The sequence below is a fragment of the Magnolia sinica genome, chromosome 3 (genome assembly GCF_029962835.1).
Source record: "Magnolia sinica isolate HGM2019 chromosome 3, MsV1, whole genome shotgun sequence".
Classification (NCBI taxonomy): domain Eukaryota; kingdom Viridiplantae; phylum Streptophyta; class Magnoliopsida; order Magnoliales; family Magnoliaceae; genus Magnolia; species Magnolia sinica.
The window spans coordinates 658561-674421 of NC_080575.1; the positions used below are offsets into that span (position 1 = coordinate 658561).

General features: G+C 43.7%; 1 pseudogene; it reads left to right on the forward strand.

The window, feature by feature from the left end:
- The first annotated feature begins 1447 nt into the window (after window positions 1-1447).
- Window positions 1448-3271, forward strand: LOC131239199 (UDP-glucose 6-dehydrogenase 4-like; annotated as a pseudogene).
- Window positions 3272-15861: the final 12590 nt, after the last annotated feature.

A 15861-nucleotide genomic window follows, 5' to 3' on the forward strand; every position in this document is an offset into this window, starting at 1 on the left:
CTAAGTCATAAATATCAGCTTGATCCAAAACTTGTGGTCCCCAATAAATTTTCAATCACTCTTTCCTATGGTGTGGTACACTTGAGATTTGGATCTGCTGCAGTTTTACGGTCTTTAACTAAAATGAATTGGTGAAACGGATGGACGGCGTGGATACAAGACACACTACATCAATGTGGTCCCCACACTCTGGGATTCACCGAAGCCTCGTCCAGCATTCATTTATATGCGCAGTGAATAGCGAGTCCCATTCCGGCACGTGGCAATTGCCTACTTGGCCTCATAACAAGGGGAACGGATTGGCTACTCCCCCTGCCCCACCATGATGTATGTGATTCATCCATTCTGTTCATCCATTTTTATAGATCATTTTAGGGCTCTATTCCAAAAATTATAGGAATATAAATCTCAGGTGGACCACACCACAGGAAAACAATAGTGATTGGATATCCACCATTAAAATCCTCCTAAGGACCACTGTACTGTTTATTTGACATCCAATCTGTTGATTAGGTCATACAGACCCAGATGAAGGGAAAAAACAAAGATAAGCTTGATCCAAAACTTTTATGGCCCTCAAAAAGTTTTTAATGGTTGAAGCTCACTGTTTCCTGTAATGTGGTCCACTTGAGACTGGGATATACCTCAGTTTTTGTTTTCTACAATAAAATGATCTAGAAAAATAGATGGACGGCATGGATGAAACACATACATCATGGTGGGGCCCACAGAGCACCGACCATCAGCCATTGGCTGGTGGCAGGGGGAGTAGCCAATCCGATTCCCATAACAAGGGGCCGGCTTCGGTGGATCCGCGGATCCACTGAAGTGGGTGGATACCTTACTATGAAGCCCACTGTGATTTATATTACTTACATCCACACCATTCATCTGTTTTGAAAGCTCATTTTAAGGTATGATACAAAAAATTAAGCAAATCAATATCTTAAGGACCACACCACAGGAAATAGTGGTGATTGAATACTCACCATTAAATGTTCTTGAGGCCACCTGAAAGTTTATTTTCGATCCAACCCGTTGATAAGGCCACAAAGACATAGAAGAAGGGACGACGCAAATACCAGCTTGATCCAACACTTTTGTGGCTCAACCACTGTTTCATGTAGTGTAGTCCACCTAAGATTTGGATCTGCTTCATTTTTGGGATAATGCCATAAATGACCTGTCAAAATGGATGAGCGGCGTGGATGTGAGGCACATACATCACGGCGGGCCCCACATTCAGGATCATCCGGGGAGGATTGGTGAGTATATGCCCCCACACGTGTAACGGCTACTCCAATACTTCATCCACGGTCCGATTTGACATATAGCCTCTGCCCGAATGATACTGTATCGTCCTGATCTTAGCCTTAGAAAATACATGGCGGGACCCAGATGAGCGGTCACGATTTCCACATGAGGCGCGTGGGAAGAGTAAGGAGTATACTTCGGAATTCGGATGGCTGCTATTGCCAGTGAGCAAACAGCCCATTCCTTTCCTATAAAAACACCCCCTCATTCCGATCCTCTTACCAGACAAGAAGAAAGAAAGAAAGAAAGAAAGAAAGGCCAGAGAAGAAAGAGAGAGATGGCTGCGACGAAGATATGCTGCATCGGCGCCGGTTATGTAGGGGGTCCCACCATGGCCATGATCGCCTACAAGTGCCCCAACATCCAGGTGGTGGTTGTGGACATCTCCGTCTCCCGCATCAACGCCTGGAACAGCGATCGCCTCCCCATCTTTGAGCCTGGCCTCGACGCCATCGTCAAATCCTGCCGCAACAAGAACCTCTTCTTCTCTTCCGATGTCGAATCCCACGTCGCAGACGCCCACATCGTCTTCGTCTCCGTCAACACCCCTACCAAGACCCGCGGCCTCGGTGCCGGCAAGGCCGCTGATCTCACCTACTGGGAATCCGCTGCCCGCATGATCGCCGACGTTGCTCGCTCCGATAAGATCGTCGTCGAGAAATCCACCGTTCCTGTCAAGACTGCCGAGGCCATCGAGAAGATCCTCACTCACAACAGCCGCGGCATCAACTTCCAGATCCTCTCCAACCCTGAATTCCTCGCTGAGGGCACCGCCATGGAGGATCTCGCCAAGCCGGATCGAGTCCTGATTGGCGGCCGTGAGACGCCCGAGGGCCAGAAGGCCGTCGCTGCCCTTAAAGCCGTCTACGCCCATTGGGTGCCCGAGGATCAGATCATCACCATGAACCTTTGGTCCGCTGAGCTGTCGAAGCTCGCAGCCAATGCGATCCTCGCTCAGCGGATCTCGTCAATCAACGCAATGTCAGCCCTTTGCGAGGCGACTGGTGCCGATGTCTCGGAAGTTGCCTACGCTGTCGGCAAAGACTCCCGGATCGGGCACCGATTCCTCAACGCCAGCGTCGGATTCGGTGGATCTTGCTTCCAGAAGGACATCCTGAATCTGGTCTACATCTGCGAATGCAATGGCCTCACCGAGGTCGCGAACTACTGGAAACAGGTGGTCCAGATCAACGACTACCAAAAGGCCCGTTTTGTCAACCGCGTCGTCTCTTCCATGTTCAACACCGTGTCCGGAAAGAAGATTGCGATCTTAGGGTTCGCATTCAAAAAGGACACGGGAGATACCCGTGAGACGGCTGCGATCGACGTCTGCCACGGGCTGCTGGGGGACAAGGCCCAGCTTTCGATCTACGACCCACAGGTGACAGAAGAACAGATCCGGCGGGACCTGGCGACGAACAAGTTCGATTGGGACCACCCGCAGCACCTGGTGCCGAGCAGCCCGACGGCGTCGAAGCAGGTGGGGGTGGTCTGGGACGCCTATGAAGCGGCCAAAGGGGCCCACGGGGTCTGCATCTTGACGGAGTGGGACGAATTCAAGAAGCTGGATTACCGCAAGATCTACGAGGGGATGGAGAAACCGGCGTTTATATTCGACGGGCGGAATGTGGTGGATGTAGATGTAGCTGAGGAAGATCGGATTCATCGTTTATTCGGTTGGGAAGCCATTGGATCCGTGGATCAAGGACCTGCCAGCAGCGCCATCGACCTGATTGATGAAATGCCCCACAGCGAGAGGACGTGAGGAGAGAGGCAAACCTTTTAGTATTTCTTTCTTAGATTTGGTTATTTGTGGTTTCCATAGATTTTGTTCTTTTTTCTATAATCTTTTGATATTGGTGGCTGTTTGGTTGTCTGATTTAAGATCGAGCCGGATCTCAATGTCATTGTTGTGATTCATATCTAATTCGTAATCATATTCATGTTGGTTTTTAAATTCTTGTTTCTGTCTTCCCTCCATGTTCTGTTTTTCTCTCTGGTTGTTGGGGTGTTTATACACTGAAACTCGGTGTATAGCGATATCTAAAGCCGACATTTTGTATGGAGGCGGTTTTGCCACTAGGATCTGTGGTTCCTGATCGTCCATTTGGTGGCCCGTCCCAGGTACAAAAAGAACAAACATGAGTTGGGGCCTGTCAAAAGGGTAGGTAAAAGCTACGGGTCGATGGTTTACATTTATTCGAGTTATTTTTCATAGCGGGCCCACCAGATGGAAGGTTCTGAGTCTCCAGACTTACATGCATATCATCACCAGCAAAAGGCAATGAATCGAGGGCCATCGTGCAACGGACCAGAACAGTCGTATTTTCCCGGCAAGCATTACTCGCGTGATTCGCGATGGCTTGTATCCACTGAAAATCTTTCTTTGAGAAGTCTTCTGTCAAGATTCAAGGTATCATTCGACTACTCTAGCAGACTGGGAATGGTGATATGCGTGCATACTGTCTTTGTACGCGTGGCACACATGTAGGACAAATCCAAAACGTCCAAATCATGTAAGTTAATGCATATGTTGGATGGCCCCAAAATCAGATGGATCGGATCTCTTAGAAGTAGATACTTTTTTGTTGAAGTCGGACCATTGATTATTTTGATTTTATTGGACGGCCACCACCGAGCAATGCCCCACTATTTGGACAGTCTGGATTTGGACACGTGTGCTATCTGCGGAGCTGTAGTGTTCCTGACTATAAACGGTCATGTTCTGTCAGATAACCTGATCAAATGGTTCTCGGAGACAGCTATGCAGATTCTCTCCTTCATTATCCAAGGACTGTCAATAACCCCTATTTTCTATGGTTTGGTCCACCTTGAATTTATATCCAATTTAGTTTTTGGACATGTAGACACCATACAATCAAAATAACAACCACTTGATTTTGTAAACATCGATAGGCCCCTTGATCGGAGAGGGTACACGGTTAAAATCAACACGGTCCAAATTGAGCCAAAACTAAGAGTTGGATGATGAGTGCCGGCTTTGCTCAAAACTAGTGCCGCCTGCACCGGCTTTGCTCAAAGTCGGTGGGCACTCCACTGGAGGCATGATTTTTGCACTAGCTCATCTCCTTCATTCTTTGGTTTGGCTTGTTCACTTGTTGGTTTGGTTCACTTGCTCATTGGTTCGGCTCGCTCGCTTGCCGGCTAGGTTTTCCTTATTCTATAACTCAACACTCCTTCCTAGGCTTGGTTGCTCGTGTCTTTTCAGTAGCGGTTTGGTCTGCCCAATCCTGGCATCAATGCCAAACCTCAGGCTCGAAGCAACCGAACCTTAACATACAACCTTACATGTGCCTAATAGATTGCAAACTCTCGTATCTGTTCCATTGAAAATGTCAAGTATAAATACATGTGCACTAGCCCATAATTGATAGTGTAGTATGACATAGTACAATGTAGCACCGTGACTATCGATGGTATGTATAATCAACAAGATTCCCAAAATCCTAACCAACATCCATCGTGATCGTGGATGTGCCATTACACCCCCGCAAGCTAATCGAGTGGGAACAAACAGTGAGCTTGTCAAGAAGAAGATGAAAGCAACTGGAGGATAGTCCCTTGGTGAATAGGTTTGCGGGGTTATCGACGGTGGAGACATAACGAACCCGAAGAAGATTCCGCAAGACTTTCTCTCGAACGAAATGATAGTTGACCTTAATGTGTTTAGTGCGAGCATGAAAGACCGGGTTGGCTGCGAGAGAAAGTGAGCCAAGGTTGTCACAGTACAATATTGGAGAAGTCGCCAAAATAACATGTATGTCCCAAAGAAGCGATTGGACCCATAGGATTTCTGTAGTTATATGAGCAAGGGCTCTATACTTTGCCTCTGTAGAGGAGCGTACAATGGTAGGTTGTTTTTTTGCGGACCAGGAAATAACATTAGGACCCAGAAATAGACAATACCTTGTCATATAGCGGCGGTCGTCAGGATTTCCTTGCCCAATCAGCATCATAGTAGGCATGGAGGCTAATTTGGAAGGAAGCCTGAGTGAATGTAAGGCCATGATGAAGAGTGCCTTTCAGATATTGGAGGATCCTTTTGACGGCCATCCAGTGAGCAGTGGTGGGAGAATGCATAAATTGGGCCACCTGATTAACAGAGAAACCAATATCTAGGTGAGTCATGGAGAGATATTGTAAGCTACTAACAATACTCCAAAATTCTGTGCCGTCTGGTAAAGGGTCACCCTCATGTCTGGAGGGTTTGGAACTAGTGGCAATGGACGTTTTCACTGGTTTTGTTTCATGCATGTTGGAGCGAACGAGTAGGTCGGTGATGTACATGGTCTGACGTAGAGTTATGGAATTTTGTGAGCGAGAGACTTGAATACCCAAGAAGTAGGACAATGGTCCCAGATCCTTTATAGTGAAATGAGTGCTCATTTGGGAAATAAGACTGGAGATGTCCTTGGGGCAGTTCCCTGTGATAATTATGTCATCGACGTAAATGATCACTAAAGTAATGGAACCATTCCTCTTGTGGATAAATAAAGAGGTGTCCGCAGACGAGGACACAAAGTGAGCGTTTGTCAAGAATTGTGTCAGGCGACGAAACCAGGCCCGTAGCGCTTGTTTGAGTCCATAGAGGGCTTTATGTAAACAGCAAACATAGTGAGGATGTTGAGGATCCACAAAGTCGGGACACTGAGTCATGTAAACCTCCTCCTGCAGGTGCCCATGTAGAAACGCATTTTGGACATCGAGTACTAGATGTGCCATTGGAATTGAACTGCCAATGAGAGAATAAGACGAATGGTAGTTGGTTTGACCACTGGGCTGAAAGTGTTTGTGTAGTCAATTCCAGGTTGTTGATGATAGCCTTTTGCAACGAGATGAGCTTTATAACGCTCGATAGAACCATCAAATTTTTGCTTGATTTTGTACACCCAACGACACCCAACAATATTCTGTCCAGTTGTTGGGGGAACCAAGGACCAAGTTCCAGTTTGTATGAGGGCATCAATCTCTCTAGCCATTGCATTATGCCATTCTACTACCTTTAAAACATGAGTAAAGGATGAAGGTTCGGTGGGGAGAGTGGTAGTAATGAGGGCATCTTTGGGGTTGGGTTTGCGAGTGCCGGCTTTGAGATGAGTAACCATGGGATGAGACAGATGAGATGATGGTGTTGTCGATAAGGTAGGTGGGGGGGTAGATGCATCTAAAGGTGTAGGCATAGGTAAGGTGCTAGATGATGGAGGAGATGGTGCTAATGGAGTTTGAACCATCAGATTCGGTGGTGGTGGTTGCCGAATGTAAGAATTGTATGGAAAAAGGGATTCATCAAAGACAACATGCCTTGAAATATAAGCACGACCAGTGGGGACATGAAGGCATTTATACCCTTTGTGTTGCTGACTATAACCAATGAAGACACATTGGGATGTGCAAAATTTCAATTTGTGTTTATTGTATAGTCGCAAGTAAGGGTAGCAGGCACAACCAAAAGTACGAAGGATGGTGTAATCAAGCTTCTGATGAAAGAGCTTTTTCCACGGAGAAATGTAATTAAGGACACGTAGGGGAAGACGATTAATTAGAAACACAGCTGTTTGAAATGTCTCATCCCAAAAGGTATGTGGTAGATGAGCATGAGCAAGAAGAGAAAGACCCATTTCAACAATGTGTCAATGCTTACGCTCAACGACCCCATTTTGTTCGGGGGTGTAAGGACACGTCAACCTGTGGAAAATGCCATGCAGAGATAGCAAGGTTTTAAATTGAGAACTTGTAAATTCACCCCCTTCGTCGGTCTGAACGGCTTTAATCTTAGTATTGAGATGATTTTCAACATGCTGTTTGAAATGAAGAAAGTAATCAAATACCTGGGATTTAAGATGTAGGGGAAAAAACCAGTAGAATTTACTTTAATCATCAACAATAGAGAGATAGTATCGAAATTCATTATTAGAGACAATTGAGGATGGTCCCCAGACATCACAGTGTAAGAGTTCTAAAGGAAAAGATGAAATAGAAGAGGATAAAGAGAAGGGCAGACATGAACTCTTTCCAAGTTGGCACAAGTAGCAGACTGAATTGTGACGAGAGGAGCCTTTGAAGGGAAGGGCTTTGGCAGAGAGGAGATGTTGCAACATACATTTGGCGGGATGACCCAAGCGAGCATGCCAGCATGTAGGAGTGACACGTTCACCAACGAATGCTTGAAGAGACGAGGTGAGAGAGGGACTCCGATTTATTGGGATGGTGTAGAGACCATTTTTACTCCGGCCTTAAAATAGGATCTTTCCCGTGCGCATGTCCTTGACATAGAAGAAATCGGGATGAAATTTTAAAAAACAAATGTGATCAGTGCTAAACTGATGGACAGAGAGAAGATTTTTTGAAATTTCAGGGACATGAAGAACATCGCGTAGAAGAAAGTGAAAACAAGGAGAAAACAATGAAGGCTTTTAGGATAATGATTTTCCTTTTGGTTTTCTATGTATTTGAGACAACTCTAAAGGGTTGAATATATAGAGCTTTACAATGACCATACAAGGTAAAATGATAAATACAAAATCTTCTACTTATACATCATCTATCTATAAAATCGACTATATAAGGCATGTGGCCTGTCTAACATCCCCCCTCAAACTAATACTGGCCATCGACAAGTAATATTTACCAACTAGAAACGACTGACGTGCTGAAGTGAGGGACTTTATGAGAATGTCTGCAATCTGATAATGGGATGCGACCTGTGGAAGAGAAATGAGATGAAACTGAAACTTCTCGCGAATGAAGTGACATCAACCTCAATATGCTTTGTCCGTTCATGGAAAACTGGATTAGAGGCAATCTAAATGGCACTCAGATTATCTACATGGAGTGGAGTAAGATCTTGGAGATAAACGCCTAAGTCGGAAAGAAGTCCACGTAACCAGATAATCTCACTACAAGCTGCTGACATTGCTCCATACTCGACTTCTGTGCTGGATTTGAAAACAGTGGCATGCTTCTTACACTTCCAAGAGATGAGAGAAGTGCCGAGAAAAATATAGTAGCTAGTGGTAGATCTGCGTGTGAAAGTACAACCGGCCCAATTAGCATCTGAATAAGCACGAAGATCAAGAGTGGCCGTAGAGGAGAAGAACAGAGAGCGATCCAGAATTCTACGTAGGCAGTGTAAGATGCGCAATACTGCAGTCATATGAAGAGTCCGATGAGCAGAAACAAATTGGTTGACAACTTGGACAGCGTAGGCAATATTAGGGCGAGTCATTGTTAAGTAAATTAGACTCCCAACCAAATGGCAGTATAATGTGGGTTCCGCAAGGAGATCACCATCGTCACGACTATATTGAATGTTAAGTTCTAAGGGTGTCTGAACAGTCTTTTGATCCGTCAATGAGGCTAAGGCGAAAAGATCCTTCATATATTTACGCTGGCTGACCAGGATTCCACGTATAAAATACGAAAATTCAAGTCTAAGAAGGTATGTCAATGTCCCAGTTCCTTCATTTTGAAAGATGACTTCAGAACTTTCTTTAATGCCAAGATGCCAATATGATTGCTACCAGTCAGAAGTAGGTCGTTAACATATACGAGAATAATGACTATTCCACGCTCAGTGGTGCACAAGAATAAGGATGTATCATGACCACTTTGAGTAAAGTCAGCTCCTGTAACAACATCATGAAATATTGAAACCATGCCCGAGGGGCTTGCTTGAGGCCATATAGAGTTTTCTTTAGGTGACAAACCTTATTGGCAGGGATTAAAGATCTAAGAAGAGGTTTCAAATATACTGTTTCTTGGAGGTCTCCATGAAGAAAAACATTTTTTACGTCCATTTGAGTGAGTGGCCAAGAGCGAATTGATGATACTGTTAGAAGGGTGCGAATAGTTTTCATCCTGGCCACAAGAGCAAATGTCTCATCATAATTAATTCCGTGTTCCTGTTTGTATCCTTCAGCGACAAGCCGAGCTTTGTATCGATCCAATGATTCGTCGAACTTGAGCTTCACAGAATAAATTCATTTACTGCAAATTAATTATTGGTCAAGAGATCAAGTGACAATGTCCCACGTATGGTTATCATCTAATGCTTCAAGTTCATCTGCCATAACCTTCTTCCAACAATCATGACTGACTGCCTGATGGTATGAAATAGGAATAGATACAGAATCCAGGGTAGTATTCATGGCAGACATAGAGTATATTAAGCGATCAGGCTGTCAATGTACACGAGTGGAACGACGTACCAAGATAGAATTTGGATTGGTAACGGGTACAGTAGGGAGAGTAGTAGGTGATGAATCTGTACGTGGTCGTCGTGAATAAACTTGCAATGGACTAGGAGGTGTACTCGAGGCAACCAGAATGTCAGGGAAAATAGTAAGATTAGGAGAGTCTAGTGTGGGTGAAGGAGGAACAGATGAATGGAAGGTAATATAATTAAGAAAAACAACATGTCGTGATACCCGTACACGACGAGAGACCGGATCATAGTAATGAAAACCCTTATGAGTTTCTCCAAATTTCAAGTACATACATTTAACTGATTTTGGAAAAAGTTTGTTATGTTCACGTGATGCCAGATGAACATAACATACACAACCAAAAACACAAAATGTGGAATATGTAGGAAGTGAACCGGTGAGAACAAAGTAGGGAGATTTACTGTTCAGAACTGTGGTTGGCAACCGATTAATTAAGTAGATTGAATGCATCATAGCTTTCGCTCAGAAGGAACGAGGAACACTCATAGCCGTCATTAAGGTAGTGGCAGTTTTAATAATATGACGATTTTTTCGTTTAGTCATCCTATTCTGTTGTGGAGTATCAGAACAGGTGGTCTGATGAGTAATCTTGTGACCCTGAATATATGTGTGAAAATTTGTGTAGAGATACTTTCCCCCTGAGTCAGAGCGGAAAGTTTGAATTTTCACTCGAAATTGAGTGTCCACCATAGAATGAAATATTTTAAAATTTTCAAAAACCTGTGACTTAGAGTGCAGAAAGTAAATCCAGGTGTAACGTGTAAAATCATCAATGAATATAACGTAATATCGTAATCCAAAGAAAGACATAATTGGTGAAGGGCCCCAGACATCCGTATGCACTAGTTCAAACATAGATGATGATTTTGTAGTACTTAGAGAAAAGGGAATACACTTATTTTTTGAAAGGCAACAGGAAGAATAAGAATAATCCAAATTTCTTTTATTAAGAGAAATATTTTCTAACATGCCAGAAGAAAAGAGCTGAATCAAACGATCAGAATGTGGATAACCCAGGCAAAAGTGCCAGAGTTTTCACATTTTATTTGCCGAAGAAATATCCGAGGAAGATGGAGAGAAGAAACAACGAGCTGGAGTAACAGATGGATTAAAGTCCAGCACGTACAAATATCCATGTCGCTTATCCTTCCGAAGTACCTTCCCCTTTGCCAGATCCTGCACAAAACAACAATTTGGAAGAAATATGACTAAGCAGTTATTGGATATAAGTTGACCAACAGAAATTAAATTGAAGGAGAGTTTAGGTACATAAAACACATCACGAAGGGTAAACTGGCGATGGACAGAAAGAGAGAAAGTTAAGGAACCAACGAACTGAATGGGTAGTTTAGTGTCATCCACAGTAGAAATAGCCTGATTTCCAATGTAGGGACGAATATTGCGAAGATGTGATATATCATTAGTCATATGATTAGAAGCACTCGAATCGAAGAACTATGGAGAAGATGAGGTTATACCTGACATACCAGCTGCAGAAAGGGTCTGCATGATCTGCTGGAGCATCGTAGGAGTTAAAGGTGAGGAAAGACCATCAATAGAACCAGTGGATGCAGTATCACTAACAGAAGGCTCTGAAGAAGTAGTCACAGAAGTAGTAGAAAGATCACGACCATGGCCACGACCTCGACCACCACGTCCACGGCCGAATGAGGATGCATAGGCATATGAACGACAGTCCTGAATACCATGACCAGTCCGTTGATAATAAGCGCACTAATCTTTGCACTGAGCGACAACATGTCCCACTTTGTGACAACCGCGACAAGTTAAAGGAGTGGAACCACGGTTTAGTACAGAGGATATAACAAGTGTCAGGTCAGATGGTCCCTGAGATGTCTCCTGAGAGAGGACTTGCAGTCGTTATTCCTCAGCTAATAAATCATTAATAATCATATTCATTGAAGGAGTTAGGCTACGGTTCAGGAGAGTAGCCCTGCAATGCTCAAATTTCGGATGCAGTTTCATAAGAAACTATCTAACTTGAACACTCTCGCGCATTGTTTGAAATATTTTAAAGTTAGTTGGGAATTCGGGATCCATCATAGCCATCTCTGTCTAAATTGTAACCATTGTAGAGTAGAAGGTTTGAATACTTTTGTCACCCTGAGTAAGGTGAACTAGATCTTGTTCCAAGCGGTATAACCTAGCTGCATTACTCTATTGATATATTGTCTAGAGATGCTCTCACATTGCCCTAGCAGTGCGATGTGGTGTGGGCCCAACAGTTATTGGTCGATCAACCGAATCGAGAATTTAGATAATAATATGTCCATTTTTATTTCCCAATCAGTCACTTTGTCAGCATCGGTGGAAGCGGGGACAGTAACATATCTATCAATTAGTCCCCATAAACCACGACCCTTGAGAAAACTCTGAAAGTGAATGGCCTATAGATTATAGTTGGTGCCATCGAAACTACATGGTGGGGCCTCTGTACAGGAGTCTTTGTTCATAGATAGGAAGAGTTAAGAACTATGCCAAAGAAGAAAGTACCGTGCAGCCACAGATTAGAACAACAACCAACAAAAGACAGAGACAACAGTAGATCAGAACAACAGATTAGAACAGCAACCAGCAAAAGACAGACAACAGTAGATCAGGACAACAGACAGCAATAGATCAACAGACAGAGACAGTAAGACGTGTAGCAGTAGGTGATCAGGAGGTGTTGCAGGAGGGATCAGATGCAGCAGGGATGTGCGCAGAGATGTGCTCAGGTCGTGTACAGGGACGTGGGTGCGCAGGGACGCGCATAGGTGCGTGCACAGGGTCGGGCGTAGGGGCATGCGTGGGCAAGGGCATGCGGAGAGGCCAAACGAGGGTTGTTGACGCAGCAGGATAGCAGGGCAGGGTCGGATCTGATAGGGGAGGAGCCGGATCTGACGAGGTGGGCCGGATCTAATAGACGCTGGTGTCGGTGATGAAGAAAATGATGAAGGCTTTTAGGATAATGATTCTCCTTTTAGTTTTCTGTATATTTGATACAACCCTGAAGGGTTGAATATATATAGCTTTACAACGACTATACAAGATAAAATGATAAATACAAAATCTTCTACTTATACACCGTCTATCTATAGAATTGGCTATACAAGGCATGTGACCTGTCTAACAGAAAGGTGTTAGTAAGGGTAGAAAGAAGGGAAGAACCTTGATGTGAGATGGGGAGGGTAGCACCATTACCTACAGCAACACGGTCAGGGCCAGTGTAGTCAGATTGGAGAGATAGGTTGGAGAGATCATGGGTGAGATGTTGTTTTGCACCAGTATCCGGATACCATACATCATGAGTTGGGGCAGAAATAGAAGCATGAAGGGCATTGAGAGAGCGAGGAGGGTCCCTTCCTTGGTAGGCATGATTCATACGATGATAACAGTCTAAAGTAGTATGACCAACTCTAGTGCAAATCTGGCTCGTCGGACGACCGTTGGCGGACGAGGTGTGGAAGTGTCCTCGAGGAGGACCGCCTTGGGCATGACGCCCTCTCCCATGAAAGCGTCCTCGGGAAAATGTTCCTCTACCAGAGGAAAAGCCGCGTGAAGGCTGATTATTGGTACATGTAGCGTTAAAGGTTGTGGGTGTGTCAGTGTTGGAGGCTGATAAGCAAAGTTCCTCTGTGATGAGAGCGCCATAAAGCTTCATCATGGTGATGAGTGGTTTCTGATGCGAGACAGAAGTAACAAATGACCCATACTCAGGGCCAAGGCCTTCCAGAATGTAGGTGATGAGTTTAAAGTCGTCGACTGGTTTACCTATTGCTGCAAGTTTGTCTGTAGTTGTTTTGAATTTCTGCAGATACTCGATGGTGGGAGTAGAGCCCTTTTTTGTCGTTTATAGTTGTCAACGAAAGTGCATGACCTGAGCATGAGACTAAGATAAGAAAAGTTGTTTGAGCGCGGTCCAGACAGACTGAGAGGAAGATAAACCGACAACTTGAGCTAGGATGCCTTCCGTTAATGTAACATTGATCCAACTGAGTAGTGCTTAATATCGCTTGAACCAAGTAATATAATCTGCATTGAGTACTTTGGTAGAGGTAGAATCACCATTGGAAGAGAGGATATACTTAGGAGGACATGGATCTGAACCATCAACAAGGCCGAATAGACCGTTACTTTTAAGAATAGGAAGAAATTGAGATTTCCAGAGGAGGTAATTGTCAGAATCTAGTTTGATGCTCACTAACTGAGTAATATTTGGAAAGGTAGACGAAACAGTCATGGAGAAGGACTGAGGACAATGAGCAACGTCAACAGGAGAGTTGGTGCGCACAGTGGTTGCTGAGATAGAAGGAGAATCCTCTTGGTGCGACCGGGATTTGAGAAGAATCAAGGTGGACAGCGCCGATTGATTCATGCGGATACGCTGGGCACATGTTTCAAAAAGAGAGAGAATATGATCTTTGGGCGTCCGTGAGTATCTCCTAAGCGGAAGGAGGGAATGACGCTGATTGAATCTGAGGAAATTCAAATAATGTGGATGTGCCGAGTCGGACGGAAGACAGGAAGAAGAACCTTAAGATCTTGGAGAAAATAAAGGGTATCGGATCCTGATCCCAGGATTAGGAAAGGGAGTCGTATCCCTCTATGGCTTTGATACCATAATAGATTGCAAACTCCCGTAACTGTTCCATTGAAAATGTCTGGTATAAATACATGTGCACTAGCCTATAATTGGTAGTGTAGTACGACGTAATACAATGTAGTACAATGACTATCTATGGTATGTACAATCAGCAAGATTCCCAAAATCCTAACCAACATCCATTATGATCATGGATGTGCCATTAGTGCTTACCTCAAACATCTAAAAAAAGGACCCCGCCCTCACAACTAAAGAGAACGGAGGAGATCCCAAAGAGTGTGGTGGGAGAGTTCAACAACAGAGAGCCCCCATAGCCCGACGAGAGTTCTATTTCTAAAATTCCAAGAACAAAGACTCTTAAGTATATGTTCTTTCGATCTCTTCTAATCTAATTTAACTTCAAAGCCAACATTGTATTATCAATCTATCATTTTTCAGTTTGTATATTCTAACCCCACTGCTTTGAACACTTAAGATAGTAGACTTTGCTCTTACATCACGTAAAGTATGCTCTACAGTTGTTTTTCTTGAGAATCTTCTGTATCAGAATGCGTGACTTGAAGGAATAATTGAAAACCTAGTGTTCTTTTCCTTTTCTATACTTCTGTCGAAAAACTCCTTTTTTACTATTGTCATTTTGTGTTCAGTTTATCTTTTATAATTTAGACACCTTAAGTTTAATATTTTATTGTAAGTTCTCTTAATCTCCTTTGAACGCGTACAACTGGGCAAAGTAGAAACTGTGCTTTACATGGGCGGTAAAAGGGTGCGTAATCTCTTCCCTTTCTATAACCGAGACCCTTACCAAGAATCCATGACACACATCAAACCAGGAGTCACTCGAGTCATAAATTCTTCGGGGTTTTTTTTTTTTTTTAATTTTTAATTTTTTATTTTAATCTCAAGGCAATTCCATGGATTCTAGCCTACCGCCACGTTCAACGGATTCTGGAGCATTTATTTTGACTAACATACGACTCAAAACAGTACTCAGTTGAGCCATTCTATCTATCTTGTGAAAGATAGTGTACAACCCAGAACCATACTGGATTATTGCAAACTAAGTGCACACCCCCCAGGCTCAGTGTCCTCGGATATGAGTATGTTGCACGAGGGATTACAAACAATATACATATAATTATTGATTTCTCTTCTCAACCCATCTGCGATGTTCGGGTATGGAGGTCTTAGCTAGGGGTTTTATTGGATCTAGATAAATTTCAAATTTAAGTATTTTATATGCTATTGTCTGTATCAACCAAGCACCTAAAAATCATTAACCTCTCTTCTCAACCCCTCCGCAAGGTTTGGGTATGGAGGCCTTAACTATAGGCTTCATTGGATCTGGGCCTTTACGTACTATTGCTCATATCAATTAAGCATATAGTATTTCTATATTTATCACCACACACACACATACATACACACATATATATACATCTATCGTTCGACTCATGCAATCATTAGACAGGCAACTCGAACGCTCAATGGGTAGCTTAGGAGAAAGTTTTGCATGAGCATTTACAATACCATGGCTTAAAATAAGCTGAAAAAACAAATGAATGGTGTGGATATGCAATGCAAAGATCAAGGTGGGTTCCTATAGTTAGAATTTTAAATAGGGAGGGCCGGCCCAACGACCCGATAGAAACAATTCAAAATTCAGGCCAAGACCAATCCCAAGCCTGGCCCAAA